This window comes from Canis lupus, chromosome 23 (assembly GCF_003254725.2).
Source record: "Canis lupus dingo isolate Sandy chromosome 23, ASM325472v2, whole genome shotgun sequence".
NCBI lineage: Eukaryota > Metazoa > Chordata > Mammalia > Carnivora > Canidae > Canis > Canis lupus.
In genome coordinates this window covers 7,116,653-7,137,525 of record NC_064265.1, presented here as the reverse complement: position 1 = coordinate 7,137,525, position 20,873 = coordinate 7,116,653, and the positions used below count along the sequence as shown (strand labels likewise).

The following is a 20,873-nucleotide window of genomic DNA, read 5'->3' as shown; positions in this document are numbered from 1 at the left end:
ACCTTTGGCATATTTTGACTCTGGGGTATGGGTATGATAAATATATTTCTTTAAAAATTACTTTGAGTATAGATGTAGTACATTTCATCTGGGAGTATCTTGAACAGCAAACAAAATAAAATCACTGGTAGTTCGTTCCTTAAGGTTAACATTTGGGTGTCTTTGTATAATATTAAACAATATAGGAATCATCTTGAACATATTGCTTTGTACTCCTACATTTATTTATTTTTGTAAGGATTTTATTTATTCATTTGAGACAGGAGATAGAGAGATAGAGAGAGAGAGAGAGAATGAGCAGGGGGAGAGGCAGAGAGAGAAGCAGACTCCTCGCTGACCCAGAAGCCCAGAAGCCTGATTGCAGGGCTCCATCTGAGGACCCGGAGATCATGATCTGAGCCAAAGGCAGATGCTTAGCCATCTGAGCCACCCAGGCTCTACATTTAAATACATGGTTAATACTATCCTATGTTACTTTCTCCTACAATGGAAATTTTAATGGCTATATTCCACTATCATATCTATTTTTAAAGTAACCAGACCCCAATCCAATTTCCAAACACGAGATTCTGATAAATAGGACCACAGAGCAGTGATTCTAATCAGAATTGTGCTTGTTAATAACAGCAGGCTATTTCATGGCACATACAGCTCCAGGATGTGAGATTAACCTCAACAACTATTCATTTAGTTTGGTTTGATTTTCTGCCAGTCTTATGACCAACTTGAAGCAGGTCCTAGAACAGAGAATGTTATGTTTGGTGTCCAGGGAAGCAGCAAACTAGAGAGGCCATCCCAAATTCCAGAATAATAGAGAGCCAACATTCTCTTTATACCCATGTTATCCATTTTCTGCAGCAAAATCTGAACTAAAAGGGTAAAAATGCCATAGAGGTTAGGTTAAACTTCTTGTGGAGGAAAGTAACCTATTAGTATAGAAAAGAATGGAAATGGTGAAACCAAAAAGAAGCTGAAAACAAATCTGTTGATACATTTTGCTTTTAAGATTCTACACCATGTAAATGTCCTTCAAGAAGATAAACTTAAGCTGATTCATTGTCACTTGCTTCTGCAGTGGTTTCTCAGGCATCTTAGCTAGCAGCCACCCTGCCCCCAGGGTACTGAGGTCTAATAAATATTTTTCAGGCAGACTGACAATAGGAAAGAATTGTAGGACAAGAAACTACCTGCAGTATTCAGGTGGGAGTATCCTGGAAAGTGATGTGCTGAAAAACTGACCCTTCCAGCTGGTTAACTTTTATATTCATGCAATTATTTAATTTCTGTGACATTTATTCATCAATGACAAGTGAATATATGACAGCCTAATGATACAGGGGAAATGCAGTATTGTGTATGGAATTGGGAGAGATGTAAAAACAAGTGCCATGGTATTCTTTCTTTACTTTTTTGTTTTTTGTAATCTCTATACCAAAAGTGGGCCTTGAACTCAGGACACTGAGATCAAGTCATGTGCTCTTCCCGCTGAGACAACTAGGCACCTCCGTGGTATCACTTCTTTTAAAAGCTTAAGCAAGAATGCTTTAGGCCTTTGTTATTTGGTATAGTATGTATTATTTTCTACCATCAGTATTTCCTTATTTTGGTGACAGCACCCCATTTTTTCTCCTGGAGAGCCACTCTTCTCCTATAGTACATGTTCTTTGGATGAAACAGAGGTGAAACATGTGACTCACATTTGGCTAATCACAGGATAGAGTTTTCCAGGCTACGGTAATTTATTAAGGGATGGGCAGATAATCTGTGGTGGTTTATTTTTTAATTTTTAAAAATTTTTAAAATTTATTTATGATAGTCACACACACACACACACACACACACACACACACACACACACACACAGAGGCAGAGACACAGGCAGAGGGAGAAGCAGGCTCCATGCACCGGGAGCCCGACGTGGGATTGGATCCCGGGTCTCCAGGATCACGCCCTGGGCCAAAGGCAGGCGCTAAACCACTGCGCCACCCAGGGATCCCCTCTGTGGTGGTTTAATTAGTGAATTCAGAGACTTTTGCAAAGGATCTCTTTCTTGGTGGACTTGGACCAGGATGGATGAAGACTTGAAATGATTGGGAGCTGTCTTGCTCCCACACGAAGCCTGAGTATAAAGGTATATGGAGGAGAGCTGAGATTTTTTATTGTTGCTTTTTGTTTTTCAGAAGGCTGTCTTTGATCTGATCTGAAATGGGCATGAGTGGCAATAGAATGAAAGTTCTAACTCTACCCTTATTTTCACAGGACAGTTAGAAGTGTCTAAATTGTTAATTTAAAAAATGGATGTTTTATGACAACAAAAGCAAGAAAAACTCTATATTGGAATAGCTTATTATATAAGCATCATAAAATGTTCTAGGGATATGGCATTTTGGAGTATATAAAGGAAAATAGATATTTTCTCAAGAGATGTGTAATCTTCTTGGAAAGGCATGAACATTAAAAAAGAAACCTTTTAGAACACAAATGAATTGCAAACGGTATGCATATCAATATTTTGCATGGCAATATAGGATAACTATCTAGAAACAAAACCAGCCTACAACAAAAGGATGGGTAAAAAGTTTAGGCTAAACTCTGGATATTTCCATTTAATTCTCAAGGCATTAATTCTCCTATCTCTAATCTTTATGTAGAATCATACATTTGTATTTCCTATCTGGATGTTTCTTCTAAATAATTGCTTATTTGGGGATGGCTCGGTGGCTCAGCGGTTGAGCATCTGCCTTTGGCTCAGGACAGGATCCCGGGTCCGGGATCGAGTCCCACATGGGGTTCCTTGCGGGGAGCCTGCTTCTCCTTTTTCCTGTGTCTCTGCCTCTCTACACCCAGAGAGAGAGAGAGGCATGTGTCTCTCATGAATAAATAAGCAAAATCTTTAAAAAAATAATTGCTTATTTGATATCTCTACTTAGATGTCCAATAGGCATCTCAAACTTACCTTGTTCAAAAATAGTTTTTTCCTTCAATCTTGCTTGACCTAAACTGTTTTCCAAATTTCAGTAGATACCAACCCCATTTTCCAGTTGTTCAGGTCTAAAACCTTATGGGTTGTCTTTTACTTTTCTATTAAAATTTTTTTTTATTTATTTGAGAGAGAGAGAGAAGAAGAGAGATAATGAACCAGGGGAGGGGCAGAGGTAGAAGGAGCAGTGGACTCCTTGCTGAGCAAGGAGCCAGGCAATGTGGGGCTTGATCCCAGTACCCTGAGATCATGACCTGAGCTGAAGTTGGATGCTTAATAGACTGAGTCACCAAAGGCCCCCTACTTTTCTCTTTTTCTTGCATCTTGAATCTATTCCATCAGCAAATCTTACTGTCCCTATCTTCAAAATGTATTTAGAATCTAACCACTTCTTAATATCTCCACTGCTGCCTGAATTATTGCAATAGCCTAACCAGTATTCTTGATCTTATCATTGCCTCTCTAAAGTCTATTCACAATACAGCAGGTTAAACAGTCTAATCTTATTAGGTAAATTTTCAAACATACAGCAAAGGTGAAAAAATTTTACATTTTTCCATCTGTACACACACTACATAGATCCTACTATTAATAGAACAGTCCTTTTTTTTTTAAAAAAGATTTTATTTATTTACTCATGATAGACACACACAGAGAGAGACAGAGACACAGACAGAGGGAGAAGCAGGCTCCATGCAGGGAGCCTGATGTGGGACTCGATCCTCGGTCTCCAGGATCACGCCCTGGGCCAAAGACAGGTGCTTAAGCCGCTGAGCCACCCAGACTGCCCCTAGAACAGTCCTCCTTAAGATGACAGATTGTGTAACTCCTCTGTCCAAAACTGATAGCTTACCTAATTCAAAAAAGAAAAGGCAATTTCTTACCATAGTCTTCAAGACTCAGTATGATCTGGTCCCTGTTACCATTCTTCCCTGTCGTCTATTTCTCTTCAGTCACACTGGTCTCCTCATTGCTACTCACATATGGCTAGTACATTCTTGCTTTATGGTCTTTGCACTCTGTGTCCCTTTGCTTGGCAAGCTCTTCTAGGTATTTGAATGGCTTGCCTCTTTCTTTGGATCACTTCAGAGGTCTTCTCTGACTCTTCCAAATAAGTATTCGGTTGAACAATTTAATGTTATCCAACCATGTTGAACCATATGAACCTAATATTGTTCTGAGTTTAAAAGGAATGTAGAAAAGATCAGGAATTTCATATGGTTTAGGCTAATAAAATAGCATTACTGCCCTATCCTTTTATTCTCGGGTTCCAATATTCTTTATAGAGCTTCTCATCATCTTATGTACTGTTGTGTATTTTCCAGAAGATCCTGAAAGATGGGGGGTCTTTCTGGTTTGTTCAATGCTTGTACTCAGTATGCAGATGGAACTTGGCTTATGGTGGGCACTCAGAAGATAATTTAAAGAATGAATTCTTTACATTAAAGTGAAAGTGATCTTTTGGAAACACAAATCTGAGGTCACTTCCACAAAAACTATTTTTTCTCCCCACAAAAATGCTTAAATTGGTTTGTATCACTTTCAAAACAAAGATGAGAATTCTTACTAGACTTATAAGACCCCGCATGTTGGGTCCTTGCTTAATTCTCTAGACTCATTTCACATTATCTCCCTTATTTCTTTTCAGGCCCTGGGACTCTGCTGGTTTCATTATGAAGTCTTTATGCTCTTCCCTCACCTCTGTATTAACTTTAGCCAATTTTTCTTTTTTAAAGATCTTATTTATTTTAGAGAGATAGAGAGTGCAATGTGAGTGGGGGAGAATCCCAAGCTGACTCCACACTGAGCACAGAGCCTGATGTTGGGCTTGATCCTAAGACCCAGAGGTCATGACAGGAGTTGAAATCAAGTCAGATGTTCAACTAACCAGGCCACCCAGGTGCCCCCACCTTGAGGCAGTTTTTTTTCTTCTTTTTTTTTTTTTTTTTTTTTTTTAAAGATTTTTATTTATTCATGAGAGAGAGAGAGAGGGAGGCAGAGACACAGGCAGGCTCCCGTGGGACTCGATCCTGGGTCTCCAGGATCAGGCCCTGGACTGAAGGTGGCGCTAAACTGCTGAGGCTGCCCCTCACATTTTTAAAAAGATTTTATTTATTTATTTATTTATTCATTCATGATAATGAGAGAGAGAGAGGCAGCGACACAGGCAGAGGGCAGGGAGCCCGACGTGGGATTTGATCCCGCGTCTCCAGGATCGCGCCCTGGGCCAAAGGCAGGCGCCAAACCGCTGCACCACCCAGGGATTCCTCACAGGCTGTTTTAAATCTTGGCTCAAACCATCTCCTGCTAGAAGCCATTTCCGATATCCCAGATTAGGTGGAGTTCCATTTCAATGCCCTCATGTACCACCTCCTTATCCTTAGAAATACCTACTCAGATTATACTTTTGTGTGATGATTTGTCTCTCTTACCAGACAGTAAGTTTCATAAGAAAATACAGCTTTTTTTTTTTTACTTCCCATTGGATCCCTAGCATCTCTATCTGGCATATAGTAGTAAGAGCTTAATACTCCTTTAAAAAAAAATCTCGTGTCCCCGTTATTAGCGTCTAACTGGATACCCGGTACACGGTTACACGGTAGATGTACATTTGCTAAATGAACCATAGTATGAAAGATGTTTACTCATTTACAATAAATATAAAATGCAGAAGAGTCATCATTTGATGTGATTAAGGCATTCATACATAAATTGATATCTACACAAAATTCCAAATTCTCTCATCAACTTTTCCTAACCATTAAGACTGAAGAAAGTAACTTTCACTCCTTTTCTTTCCTTTGTTTCCTCTCTAGTGGAGTAAAGGGTGAGCTGTCTGGCTAGGAAAATCCATGTAGAGCCAGAATTAACCATAAGTGAGATTTGGCTTCTGAACCAATAGATCATGGCATCCTCATTAGAATAGTTAGATGTTTAGAAACCTTTTTTTCCCAAATGAAAAGCTTTGCACTATTTTTCTTTCCTTTCTGTTTTTTTTTTAAATATTTTATTTATTTAGACCTCCAAGCAGACTCTGTGCTGAGCCTGATGTGAGGCTCTATGCCATCACCCTGTAATCATAACCAGACCTGAAATCAAGAGTCAGATTCCCAACTGACTGAGCCACCCAGGTGTCCCTATTTTTCTCTTAATTTTAATAGCAATCTCTTTGAAAATATTTCAGGGGTCAGAGGATATATTAAAACACATACATAAGTTGTTTTCATTTACAGGTTTATTAGGGCTGAATGACATGGAATAGTGTAAGCAGAAAAAACCAAAAATGTTACAAATGACTTCCTTTTTAATATGCTGAAACATATAAGTTTTTAGTAAACTTTTAATTCCAGATTGGCACTGTGGCAAGCTTATTGATTTTGTCATTTATTAATTTAGGAAAGGGAGAAGAGCCAAATCAAGCACAATTAAAAATGAATTGTTAGAAAACGGTAATTTTTGGATATAATGAAACATAAAAAGAAACTAAAAACTTAAAGAAGATAGCAGGATGTTAATTTTCTAGTTTTTTTTTTTAATTAATTTATTTATTTATTTATGATAGTCACACAGAGAGAGACAGAGAGGCAGAGACACAGGCAGAGGGAGAAGCAGGCAGGCTCCATGCACCGGGAGCCCGACGTGGGATTCGATCCCGGCTCTCCAGGATCGTGCCCTGGGCCAAAGGCAGGCGCTAAACCGCTGCGCCACCCAGGAATCCCTAATTTTCTAGTTTTAATAATGTATTATGGGTATGCAAGCTGTTACCAGTGGGAGAACCTGGGTGAAAGGTACAAGAATCTATTATTTTTTTTTGCAACTTCTTGTGTAATTATTTCCAAATAAAAAATAAATAAATTTAAAAAATAAGGACAACAGGAAAGATAGTAAATGAAGAAGGAATTTTTTTAAAAAATTTTTATTTATTTATGATAGTCACAGAGAGAGAGAGAGAGAGGGGCAGAGACACAGGCAGAGGGAGAAGCAGGCTCCATGCACCGGGAGCCCGATGCGGGACTCGATCCCGGATCTCCAGGATCGCGCCCTGGGCCAAAGGCAGGTGCCAAATCGCTGTGCCACCCAGGGATCCCAAGAAGGAATTTTTAGAAAGAGAATTTAATTATACATAGTTGAAGACTTTCTTTGCCAGATTTCTTTTTTTTTTTTCTTTGCCAGATTTCCATAGGGTTGTGAGGAGTTAACCAAAATTTTAAAAATGCTTCCAAGACAGACACATAGTTCACTAATAAAAATATTAGACTCTGAAAAGTGTTAACCTATTTTTAATGTTTGAACTAATGGTATTTTCTAGAGATGTATAGAGTGAAAAATAGTAGTGTTTGCAAAAAAACAACTTAATTTTGTGAAAACCCACAAAAATGAGTGTTTGCTCTTGAGAAAGGAAAACTTTTCTCTTGACATCATCAAAGAAAAATGTGAAAGATCTGATATGAAAGGAACAAAAATGTACAAATCCTATCACCTCATTCCTCAAAACTGTATAAACATTTGCAAGATTTTCCTTCATCTATTACATGTCCCTAGAGTAGCCAGCCTACACAGTCCTGGGGGCATTCACATGTCACAATATTCCATAAAAATCTGGGAACACATATCAATGTGCAAAGAAAGACTGCTTGTGAAATAATTCAGAGTGACACATTAAGGCAGGACCCCTTTGCCATGACAAACTGTTAGTGTCACGATTTTATCATATTCTTGGGAGCATTCAAAAGACAAAAGGTATTATCAACTCTTAAAACAAGTGGAGCAGTTTTTTTTGGTGCCAAATAGATGGCAAATATCCTATAGAGGGAGAAGCAAAAACAGAGAAGCTCCAAAACTGTCTCATATCATTATACCTTAAAGCTTATTAAAGCAACATAGACACTGGACACTTCACTTATATTTCCTTCTTAAATTAGAGTTTAGCGGGCAGCCCCGGTGCCTTGGTGGTTTAGAGCCGCCTTCCGCCCAGGGCTTGATCCTGGAGACCCAGGATCGACTCCCACATCAGGCTCCCTGCATGGAGCCTGCTTCTCCCTCTGCCTGTGTCTCTGCCTCTCTCTCTCTCTCTCTCTCTCTGTGACTCTAATAAATAAATCTTTTTAAAAAAATTAGAGTTTTAGCAATATGGTGCAAAGTAAAAAGGGAATTAGGGCTAGAAAGACCTGAGTTCAAATTCTAACTCTTCCAGCTACTAGTTTTATCGTAGGCTAGTCATAATCTCCTAATCTCAAGGTCTTTGTTACTAAAATGGGTATAATGATCCCCATATCTCTGGGCACCTGAGTAGCTTAGGCGATTAAGTGTCTGCCTTCAGCTCAGGTCATGATCTGGGAGGGCTGGGATTGAGCCTGCTTCTGGTTCCCTACTCAGTGGGGAGTCTGCTTCTCTGACTCTTCCCCCATCTCGTGCTCCTCTCTCTCTCAAATAAATAAAATCTTAAAAAAATAATAATCCACAAATCTCAAGGTTGGTCTTAGTACTGAAAGGGATAATTATTTAGGTGCCTAGCACAATGCTGTGCAAAGAATAGGTAGCAATAAAGGTGAGTTCCTTCCCAGCTTTCCCAGAAGACACAACAAAATGTTTCTTTCTCTAATAGTTTGCTATGTGTCAAAACAAATGGCTAAGGGTTAAATAAAAAGGGCAAGAGAATCTAATCCTACTATTATCCAAACAATTGTTCTATTGTTAAATAATTATGCAGTTATATAAACTAATATTTAATAAACATTATTGGATTTATTAGTATTATTCAGATAATGCATTAATACCTGAATATGTCCTCTCTTTTGCAAGTCGGCTTTTTATTTTGACTTTAACTGATTTAGCAAAATAGGCCACTAATTCTTTTATTCAGATCATAACAGTACAATCTTTTGGAAAGATTAAGCTCCTCCTTTTTTTTTTCTTTAAGATTTTATCTATTTATTTGAGAGAGAGAGTGTGCTAGAGACAGCACAAGTCGGGTGGAGACTCCCGCTGAGCAGGGAGTCTGAAGCCAGGCTGGATCCCGGGGGGACCATGACTTGAACAGAGGCAGATGCTTAACCTTCTGCACCACCCAGGCGCTCCATACTTTTCTTGATCCCAGGTTTAAAAAAAAAAAAAAAAAATCATAGTTTTAATGTTTACTCATGAGTCTGAGAAAAAGTGACGGAAAAAAGAAATGGTAAAAAGTTAAAGAATTTGTCTTTCAAGGCTGATGGTGTAATTCTCCCTGTGATGAAGCACCTGTTTATGTCTGTCTGGAGACCAACGTTCCCTAACTCAGGCCTGGAACCTTCCCGAAGAGTGCCATATTCCCAGGCCCCACCAACTCCAAGAGGTGAGCAAGCCTTGGAAAGCGTAAGAGGGGACGGCACAGAGAGCCCTGGGAAGGCTGTAGAGGCGGGTTATTCAGCAGGTTCTGGAACCTACAGTCCCTGTCTGTAAGGCTGTGTCTAAATGCATTTGGTGCCTTTTCCCCAGGAAGCTGCTCGGCGATCACTTCCCTCTAGAGGTTGGTCCTCCAGCCGTCCTATCCAGAAAAAGGGGTCTCGCCCACACCACCCTCATCCTTCTTCTGTATTTCCTGCACAGCCTCACCAGTCTGTCCTTACCTTGTCCGTCTGCGTAAACCCCTCCACCCTCCTAGAAGGTAAGCGTCCCCAGGAGCCGGGTGGGCCCTGGCCTTTCCCCAGCGCCTGGAACTGCGTCTCGAGGGGCACTTCGGGATCGTGCGTGTCTCGCAGCTGTTTAACGGCCTCTACGTCCCGCCATTCTTCTCCCTCCCCCAGCCCCTCACCCCGCCGCAGTCCTTTCCGGAAACCATTTCGAAATCAGGCGTTTTCATTCTGGAGATAAGGCTTCCAGCGTTGCCGCGACCCCCCTCGCTCCCGCTCACCCGTTCCGCGCAGTCGGAACCGCCGCCCGGCCCGCTCACCCAGGCCTTCTGGGCCGGACAGTGTAGGGGAGACCCGGGCAGGTGCAGCCTCGAGCCGGCGCCCGCCTCAATTCACCTTCCCGGCTCGCGGTCCTCCGCGGGCTCCGGGGAGCCACCTCGAGGCTGCTCGGGCCTCGGCCCTCCCTCCGGCGGTGGCGGCTCCCGGGGCGGCGCGTAGCCGGGGAGCCGGGAGCCGGGAGTCCCGAGCCAGGCCCGGGCCCGGCCGGCCCCGCAGCGCGCGCCGCCGCGGCCGCCGACTGCTTCCGGGTGAGCGGGTCACCGACCCTGTGGCCCCGCCCCTCCTCCGCCGGCCGCTCCGGCTGCGGCTCCTCCCGGGGGCAGGTTCCCGCTGTCTCCGTCTCAGCCGCCGCGCCGCGGGGCCGCCGGCGTGACCGACCGACCGGACGCGGGCGCCGGGAGCCGCCGCGTCCAGCCCGGGAGCCTGGGACCCAGTCCGCCGTCCGCCCGTCGCTCTCCGCCCCGCCGGCTCCCGGCGGCCGCCCCGCGCCCGGCCCCTTCCCGGGCGGCGCCGCAGCGGCAGCGGCAGCGGCAGCCGCAGCCCGCGCCCAGGGGCAGGTAAGGGCCGCCGCCCCCGCCGCCCCGCCGCCCCGCCGCCGAGACCCCCGGCCGGGCCTCCGCCGCCGTGCGAGCCGCGCGCCGCTGACCCGGTTGGGGGCCGGGCTTCCCCACGGGCTCCGGGGCGTTCGCCGGCCGCACGCCTAGTTCCTGACGCGCCCGCGGTCTGGGCGAGGGGAAGGGGCTGCTCCCTTTGTGGGAGGTTGCATCGGCCGCTGTCCCTGTGCCTCGGGTGCTCGGCGCTCGCCCGGCGCCTCCCCGGCCCACGGAGCCAGGCCGGTGGAGGGCGGGATATTTTTATGGGATTTCTTCCCTTCCTCCTCGACCCGAACCAAGGCGCGGGCGCAACCGGCGCTGGGTCGGAGCGGGCGTTGGGGTTAATGCTTGACTAACGCGGGGCGTTATTCACACCCAGATTGTTAACTTCCACGCTCCAGTCGGGCCTGCTTCTCCTGCCTGCGGACACACAGCAGGAAGCAGGCGGACCTAACGCGACGCACCTCTTTTCCTTAGAGGGAAAAAAGTTCAAGTGTTTGCTCTACTTTGCGACCGTGCGAGATGCAGATACCGGGCTGCTGAGACACAGCTAAGGAAACGCTGCCTCCGAAATTTTAACTGTTGGCAGCGCATTTTCTCTGAGTTTCCATTTAATGACTCAGCATTTCTGCAGAAATCAGAACATCTGCAGAGTAGGTTAATTGACTAAAAGGTAACAGGTAAGAATGCCTTGAGTAGCCATTAATTTTTTATGTTATTGCAATGGGAAGAGAACGTGGATGCAGTAAATGGAATCAGAGGGATGGTGAGCAGGTACAGGTGGGCGACTTCATATTGAAAATAACATTTTCCCCGAGATCACATTTGGGGATGAATTTATATATGAAGGAGCAATTGTAGGAGAATGCAGTGTTGCAGATAAGAGATGGTTGGCAGACACTTGAGGTTCGCTGTGGTTTGGAAGTCGTGCAGAATTAACCCTGTTTAACCAACATCATGCTCTGTTTAACAAATATAGAGATGGTGACTTAGTATTATATTAGAGTAAGAATTTCAGAAAGTGTGATTCATTTAGAAAGTTAGGTCACTCACTCTGTGACTCATTGATACGGATCTTAAAATTGGAATAGAGGAAAGCTAGAAGTTTGTTCCTGCCTGTTTAACTAGATCCCTTCAGTCATTTCATGAAGTGTGTTTTGCCTTGTTAAGTTTATTCCTGGGATATTTATTGTCATGAAGTATGGTAAGGAAATAAAAACCGAACTTTTGAAGAATATTTGGCTTTAGAATAGTTGCTAAGTAGATTGTTGTAATTATATCCCCTGCCCCGCCCCCCACATTTTTTTGCCGGATGAGGGAAGATAAATGAAGGGATCTAGAAACAAAATAAATGTCAGTGAAAAGATATTAAAAAAGTTTACTAATCAAAAAAAAAAAGTTTACTGAAATAATCTACAGCATGTAAAATAATCTTTTGAGTCTTTTGATTCACCTATTTTGTGAATCCTTAAAAATGTGGAATGAGACTACCTGAGTTCTTATGTAACTTCTGTTATAGAAGAAAGTGTATTGAAGCTGTGATTTATTATTGGAATGAACTTTTTATTGCTGAAATGTAATTTGATAATTTTTGGCTTTAAAAATGTTGTTAAGCAAAATAACCTTGAATCATAGAGCACTTGATATTTTTAGCTTTCTTTTTCTTCTTTTGGGAATTCAGCTTATATTACCTTGATTTTCATTTGTAGGAAACTTTAGTTATCGGCTATAAAGTAATGGTAAGTTGGTCTTACTTACCAGATTCCTTTAATTACTTGACTGAATTTTGGCATCTTATTTTCTTGGATATCCATTCTTATATACAGCGTTCCCTAATGTTGCTTTTGATTTTTGTCCAGCTAACAGTGACTTAATTCAGTTCCCAGTAAACCGAGATTCCCTTTTGGAAAATCCCTTGTGGAAACCACCATAACTAACAGTTTTGATAGGTAGACATGCAAAAGAAGCCTTCTTACGTCATGATTTAAGCATCTCCATAATGAAGGAACAAAGTGATAGGAGGGTGTATTTGGCAAGTAGATTCTTTTTCTCTCAAAACAAAACCAAAAACATATTTTTACTAGAAATGAGAGTTGTGTCTTGCTAAGCTCTTTGTGAATTGTTTCACTCTGCTCTTGGTGTAAAGAGGAACAGAATCGATGATGTGTAGGAAAAAAAAATTCTCCCAGCAGTGTGCTAGGAATGTTGATGAGGATGATTTAAGAGGAAATACAATTCCTCTGTCTTTACCATTGGGACACTATCCATTGCACCTACAAAACAGAGGCCATTTCATAGCCTTTTCCTTTTAGGTAGTTACTTCCTTTCTGGAGACTGACTCTAAATGGAGAGATGGACCTTTAACCAGGAAAATGTACTGCCTTATCCGATTTGCAAACAATAGACTTTATAACCATTATTCAAAACTCTACTTTTAAAATCAGAAGGCAGGGATTGAGCAGAATTTGCCCTGTGAGTAAAATAACTCACTTTTTCCTTCATTTTTCCTTTTAAGATCCTACATAGACACCTTTGGACTGATTTTTTTTTTTTTTTTTTTTTTTTTTGTGTTGCACGTTGCACTTTTAAAACTTTTTGCCCTACAAGAAATTAGGCCACACTTAAAAGGAATCAAACAATGGACTAAAAACTGGGTTTACTATAAGTTTTATTTTTTTATTATTTCTTTATTCTGTTTCTTGGGGGAAGTCTGAGATTTGCTAAATATGTATGCTTTTGTTTTGGTCTAATAGTAGGGAGAACAGTAGATAAGAGTAAAAATGATTGAGGAAAGGGAAAACATGGCATGCATACATAGGAAGAGAATGTCCACTTCATGGGTACAGTAGATTTGTGGGACTTTTTTTTTTTTTTTTTTAAAGGTTTATTTATTTATTCATGAGAGAGACAGACTGAGAGAGAGGCAGAGACACAGGCAGAGGGAGAAGCAGGCTCCTCGCAGGGAGCCCGATGTGGGACTCGATCCCATATCCTAGGATCAGACCTGAACCTAAGGCAGGCGCCCAACCGCTGAGCCACCCAGGTGTCCCTGATTTGTGGGACTTTTAAAAATAGATAAAACATTTATAAAGAGAATGTTATATGGTGCAAAGGAAGCCTCCTTTACAAAACAAACTTCTAGCCTTTTCTCATTCCTGTGTCCTCCAATCCAAGCAACCACTGTGAATGGTTTCCTCTATGTTCTAATCCAAATTTTCTATTACATATGTAATCACCTATCTTTAGGAGAACTTTCTTCTTTCATTCTTACCTTTGACACATCTTAGGGATTTTTTTGTATTAGCACATGTGTCCCTGTGGGTTTTAAAAAAGACCGGATGTCCTGCATAGTGTAGACAAACCATAATTTATTTATTGTCCATGATTTATTATACCATTCCGTATTAGCAGACATTTAGGTTGTTTCTAGCTTTCTACAAATGTTGCTATAGTGAACAACTAGTATATGTCTTTGCACTAGTCCGCAAGTATGTATATGGAATATACTTCTGAAAGAGTGATTGCAAAGTTGGGGCTTAAGTTGAGGAGATTCATAAATTTGTTTCAATCTTATATTGGACTTTATAATAGAAGTTATCTTCTTTCTCAACCTTGTGGAGAAAGGAGCTCTTTATCCTCTCCATTTTAAAAAATAGTAACTTGTATTTTATAAAGCAGTCTTAAACATTTCAGAGTGACAGGTGGTTAATTTTGTTTGTACTGGTAAAGGTAAAAAATACTGTAGCTTGAAGACTGGTGTTATAGGCAAACCATTTATATTTGGTAATAGTTAAATGAATACATTTTGTAGTCAGTTGGTTGTTTTGGGATTTTATGACCATATCAATTAAAAATATTGTATATGGTTTAACTTCTTGCCCTGCTGAAATCTGCTACTATATTATTATGCAAAGAAATCAGTCCACCTTCTGTCTTCCTTTACCTTTCACATCCTTAGTCTATTCATAATAAAATAAACCTCTGTAGAGTTTGAGATTCAAAAATCCTTTTGCAAACCAGAGTGTTACTGATGGATTAATTTCCCAAGGCAGGGGATAGGTACAGATTCAGTTTTTATTCTGTAAATTGTATGTGAGCAAATTAAGCATTTAAAAGTTCAATTTCTTTTTTTTTTTTTTTTTAAATTTTTTTTTTAATTTTATTTATTTATGATAGTCACATAGAGAGAGAGAGAGACAGAGACATAGGCAGAGGGAGAAGCAGGCTCCATGCACCGGGAGCCTGACGTGGGATTCGATCCGGGGTTTCCAGGATCACGCCCTGGGCCAAAGGCAGGCGCCAAACCGCTGCGCCACCCAGGGATCCCTAAAAGTTCAATTTCTGTATTATACAGCTCACTCATGACCAGGAGGAGGGGGCTTCAGGAACTTTTGCCCTTTTAAAATCAGAGAGGCTAGAGAAAAAAAAAAATACTGAGGGGCTAATGTCTGATGATGAAGTTGGAACTTATGAGTGGCAGTTTCTCTGGCTGATGCCCAGGGTCTATTTTGAGGCCTTGTCAAAGCTTGTCTGACAGAACCTACCACATAACTGTAATCTGTCCTGGCCCTGCTGCAAGTCAGGAAGGCCTGCGGTTTAGGAAAAGTGGCAACCACAGAAGAGTGAGCTTATAGAGGACATTTGCCTTCAGACGATTAAGGCTAAGTTTTGGGGTGAAAATCTGCTTAGTGTGCATATTCCAGGATCATTTTTTCCCCCTTTTTGTCTTCCTTTTTAAAGAATGATTTTTAAGCATGATTAAGGAAAACTAATGAGGAAGGTATTTTAGAAGAATGTGCAGAAGGAGGAGCACAGTATTGTACCAGTATTGATATGTTTTGGGTTAAGGGTGATCAGTCAAATGTTTTACAACAGGCAAACCATTACTGATACTGGCATAGGGAGGCCATAGCCCTAGTTGAACTAGTTTAGTTCAGAGACTTACACATATATATATCTTTGGATCAAAAGGACACCAGGAACAAAAGACTATTTTACAGGATTATTTTGGGTTCATATTCTCTTCTTCCCATAGAACTGCTACAGTCTCATGTACATTATCATGAAGTTATCTCTTTAAAAATAACTCGAGGCTGTTACCAGATTCTATCTCCCAGCACAGCTGCCTCTGTGTATCATGTGCTTTCTCATGAAGACCTTGGTATTTTCTATACTTAGTGAGTGAGGCACTTGAGTTTAAAGTTCTTTAACTGATTTTACTTCTTAGGCTAGAAAGCTGTTTAAAGGGCTTAGTGCTCTACCCATTTATTCAAGGTTTCTGTCAGCATATTAAACTGCAGCCTTGTATTACAGTCAAGGTTGTTTGAAGAATTCTGCATGCAGTGCAAACTTAATTTACAGACTCAAAGCCTGGAGATGCTTTCCTTTCTTTTGCTTTAGATTAGGTTGTAACTCCAAGAAATTTGGTTTTTCCTTGCCCTCAGAAATTTGGATTATTTGCATTTGGTAATGACAATGTATTTAATAATGTATTCGGTGTAAGGAGAAAAAGTAAACTTGAGAATTTTTCCTTTTTTTTCTTTTTTTCTGTTCCTGTTATCTGATTTATTCCTATTATCCCTTCCCTGTCTCAGGTCTCAGCCTTCCCCTACTGAAAAAACAAAACAAAACAAAACAAAACAAAAAAGAGGATCGTGCAGAACAGAAAGTGGAAAAGAGGTTGGGAAAAGCTTTGGAGTACAAGTGTGTCCTCAGAAGTGAAATATTAAAACTCTTTTTTTCTTTTTTTTTTAAGATTTTATTTATTTAGTCATGAGAGACACAGAGAAAGAGAGAGAGGCAGGCTCCATGCAGGGAGCCCGATGTGGGACTCGATCCCGGGACTTCAGGCTCATGCCCCAGGTCGAAGGCAGGCGCCAAACAACTGAGCCACTCAGGGATCCCCTAAAACTCTTCTTAAAAAAAAAAAAAAAAAATCATAGTTCAACTTTTTCATTGTTTTCACTTTGAACCTTGTATATCCTAGTTGTTTTTTTCATTACAAACACCGAAATCTTAACTAGTTTTGATATAACATAGCTTTACTGTTTTAGGAAACTAATTTTAGAGTTACTTTTTCTGATCACTTTGTTATTCTTTCTGTATCCCCCACTTTCCTAAGTTGAAACATTTTAACAACCAGGAGCACTCTTTTGGCTCTGTTTTCCAAGTAAGATAGAATATACTATATGCAGACGATTAGGATGTTAAAATATTTATTTCCCTGTTAAATGGTTTAAGTAATTTATGACAATAAAAAAGTACAATTAGTAAGCATACATGTTGTTGCTATTTAAAAAAGGGGAAAAAAGAAGGATTTCAGTAAATTGACCCAAGGATTTTCGGATTAAAGATAGAAAAAAAAAATCAGTTTTAGATTAGATGTCTTTTTCCTTGTCATGGATATTGCCATATCTAAGTGGATAGTCAAAGAAATGAGACAGTCATTGTCTGCCTGTCTTACCCCAATGCATGGTTTATTATCCATCCAAATGGGTTTTTAAAAAAACTATGTTAAAATATGCATAATATAAAATTTACAGTTTTAATCATCTTTAAGTATACAATTCAGTGGTGTTAAATACATTCACACTGTTGCACAGCCTTCATCACCACCCGTCTCCAGAACTTTCTTATCCCAAACTGAAACTCAGCTCCCGTTAAAAAATAACTCCTTGTTCCCCACAGCACCTGACAACCCCTATTCTTTCTATTAATTTGATTACTTTAAGCACTTGATGTAAGTAGAATCATGTATTTCTGTTCTGTGACTGGCTTGTTTCACTTAGCACAATATCGTCAAGGTTCATCCAAGTTATAGCATGCATGAGATTTTAGCTCCTTTTTAAGACTGAATAACATTCCATTGTATGTATATACCACATTCTGTTTATCCCTTTGTCCATAGATGTACACTTGATTAGCTTTTACCACATTGTGAATAATGCTGTTGCGAATAATGCTGCTATCTATGAATACGAGTGTGTAAATACCTATTTGAGTCTCTGCTTTCATTTCTTTTGAGTTTATACCCATAAGTACAATTGTTGGATCATGTAATAACTGGGTGTTTAATTTTTTGAGGAATTGCCATACCCATTTTCCATAGTGGCTGATCATTTTACAGTCCTACCCACAGTGTACAGGGGTTCCAGTTTCTCTGCATCTTTGACACACTTGTTTTTATTTTTATTTTTTTAATAATAGCCATTCTAATGGGTGAGGTGGTGTCTCATTTTGGTTTTGATGTGTATTTCCCTAATAATTAGTGATGTGGAGCATCTTTTCATGTGCTTCTTGGCCATTTATCTATCTTCTTCTTTTTTTTTTCTTTTTTAAAATTTATTTATTTATTTATGATAGAGAGAGAGAGAGAGAGGCACAGACATAGGCAGAGGGAAAAGCAGGCTCCATGCACCGGGAGCCTGACATGGGATTCGATCCCAGGTCTCCAGGATCGCGCCCTGGGCCAAAGGCAGGTGCTAAACCGCTGTGCCACCCAGGGATCCCTTATTCTTTTTTTTTTCCTTTTAAGCTTTTATTTACCTATTTATGAGAGACACAGAAAAAGAGAGAGGCAGAGACACAGGCGGAGGGAGAAGCAGGCTCCCTGCAGGGAGCTCGATGTGGGACTCCATCCCAGGACTCCAGGATCATACCCTGGGCCGAAGGCAGGTGCTAAACCGCTGAGCCACCCAGGGATCCCCCCATTTATCTATCTTTGGAGAAATATCTATTCAAGTCCTTTCTCTATATTTGAATTGGGCTGTTCATTATTGTTGTTGTTGAATTTTGGGAGTTATCTATTTATTCTGGATATATTAATCCCTTGTTAGATGTACAATTTGCAGATATTTTCTCCCATCCTGTGGGTCACTTTTTTTGTTGTTGTTGTTAATGTCCTTTGATGCACAAAGTTTTTATTTTGATGAAGGTCAATTTATCTCCTTTTTTTGTTGCCTGGGCTTTTGGCGTTATATCCAAGAAATCATCACCAAATGCAACGTCATGAAGTTTTTGTGTATGTTTTCTTCTAAAAGTTTTGTAGTTTTAGCTTGCACTTAATTCTTCGATCTACTATGAGGTATTTTTGTTTGTGTTATATGCCAGTAACACACTGTTTTGGTTACTGTAGCTTTCTAGTTAAGTTTTGAAATCAGGAAGTATGATAACTCCAACTTGTTCTTTTTCAAGATTGTTTTGGCTATTCAGGGTCCCTTAAGATTTCATATGAATTTTAATTTAAGGATGGGTTTTTCTATTTCTACAAAAAATCATTGAGATTTGATAGTGCATTGAATCTGTAGATGGCTTTGAGTAGTATTGACATTTTAACAATTTAAGTCTTCAATCGAACACAGGGAAGCTCTCCATTTATTCATGTGTCTTTTTATTTCTTTCAGCACTGTTTGGTAGTTTTCAGTGTACAGGCCTCCTTGGTTAAGTTTTTTCCTAAGTATTTTATTCTTTTTGATGCTTTGTACATGGAATGGTTTTCTTAATTTCCTTTTTGGATTGTTCATAGCTAGTGTATAGAAATGCAGCTGGGGTATGCGTGTGTGTGTGTGTTGATTGTGTGTGCGTGTGTGTGTGTGTTGATTTTTTTAATCTCTGTACTTTGCTGAATTCACTCATCCAGAGGTTTTTTTCTTTTCACCCTAAGATAGATAGATAGATAGATAGATAGATTTATTTATTTATTTATTTATTTATTTATTTATTTATTTAAAAAAGATTTTATTTCATTTATTCACGAGAGACACACACACACACACACACACAGAGAGAGAGAGAGAGAGAGACACACACACACACAGGCAGAGGGAGAAGCGGGCTCCATGCAAGGAGCCGGACCTGGGACTCGATCCCCGGTCTCCAGGATCACATCCTGGGCTGAAGGTGGCGCTAAACCGCAACGCCACCGAGGCTGCCCTCACCCTAAGTTTTAAAAGCTGTGCATTTGTTTTCTGTGTTGTGTAACAAGTTACACAAACTTAGAGCTTAAGGGACGCCTAGCGGTTAAGCGTCTGCCTTCAGCTCTGGGTGTGATCTTAGAGTCTCGGGATCGAGTCCCACGTCGGGCTTTCTGCATGGAGCCTGATTCTCTCTCTATGCCTATGTCTCTGCCTCTCTCTTTGTGTGTCTCTCATGAATAAATAAATAAAATCTTTTTAAAAAAAGACCAAAAAACAAATTTAGAGCTTAAAACAACACACATTTGTTATCCTATAGTTTCTGTGGGGGCAGGAGTTAGCATGGGTGAGCTGGCTCCTCTGCATAGGGTCTCATGAGACTGTAATCAAGGTGTTGTGTGTGGCTGGGCGGAATTCTCTCCTGGGGACTTACAAGATAAAAATTCATCTCCAAGCTTACTGAGGTTTTTGGCAGAATTTGTGATTTTTAGGACTGAAGCTTCTTGCTCACTAAAGGTTGCTTTAGAATAACTAAAGATTATGTAGAAGCTGTCTTTAAGCTCCTAAAGGCTGCTCTCAGCTCTTAGAAGCAACTTGAATTTCTTGGCCCTGTGGTATTTCCTGATATGACCACTTGGTCAGATCATCAAGGAGAGTCTAGAGCAAGTCTGCTAACTGACTAATATTATATAATGTAACATAATCATGGGAATGACATCTCATAACCTTTGTCATATTCTGTTGATTAGAAGCAAGTCACAAGTCCTGGCTACATTCTTTGGGAGGTGTTTACACTAAGGTAGGAACAGAAGAAGGGGGGATAATGGTGGAGAGTCACCTTAGAGTCCATCTGGCATAGCTGATTATAAAATAGCATCTACTTTATAAACCCATTTTTGTTTAAAAGCATATATGTGCAGTTAAAAGAAGTATCTTAAAAAACAGTACACACTTTATAAACCTACTTTTGTTTGAAAAACATGTATGTGCAGTTAAAGAAATATTACTCATGGTTTTTATTGTTATTTTGTATTTCTTCATTATTTCTCCCTCTCCTCTGTGCAGCATTCCAGTTTTGCAATTTAAATCAATAGTTGGTGTTTTCATTATAACTAAATAAATATTATTTACTGCTCAGCCAAATATTGTACCATGTTTTTTTTTTTTCTTGTTTAACTTTCAGTTTTTCCAGGGAGGCTTCTGGGGAGTTTCCTTTCTTTGCTTAGTTTTCTGTTCACCTTATTTTTCCCAGATGCTCCAACAGTTTTTTCAAGTGCCTCATCACATCCAGCCATCTAATTTATTTTGAATAAAATAATTAGTTTATTTGTGAAATATGGAGAAGTATAAAACAAAATACGGTTTGAAGAAAACAATAAAATGAGCATCTGTGTCTCACTACCTAGGTCAAGAAATGAACATTACAGTTATCCTAGAAGTT

The 20,873-nt window shown here is 40.4% G+C and overlaps 1 protein-coding gene across 35 annotated transcripts in view; it reads left to right on the top strand.

Annotated features, from left to right (window-relative positions):
- The first annotated feature begins 6,968 nt into the window (after positions 1–6,968).
- LRRFIP2 (LRR binding FLII interacting protein 2) overlaps positions 6,969–20,873 on the top strand; it is a 110,271-nt gene continuing 96,366 nt past the window's right edge. For 9 of the 35 annotated variants that reach the window (XM_025461349.3, XM_025461342.3, XM_025461343.3 and 6 more), the window contains exon 1: positions 10,199–10,484. The gene's annotated coding sequence lies outside the window, so the exon portion shown is untranslated. Of the gene's footprint in view, positions 9,624–10,197; positions 10,485–10,634; positions 11,201–20,873 lie in introns of those variants that run through there. The other 26 variants (XM_025461358.3, XM_049099720.1, XM_025461350.3 and 23 more) reach the window with 13 other exon arrangements.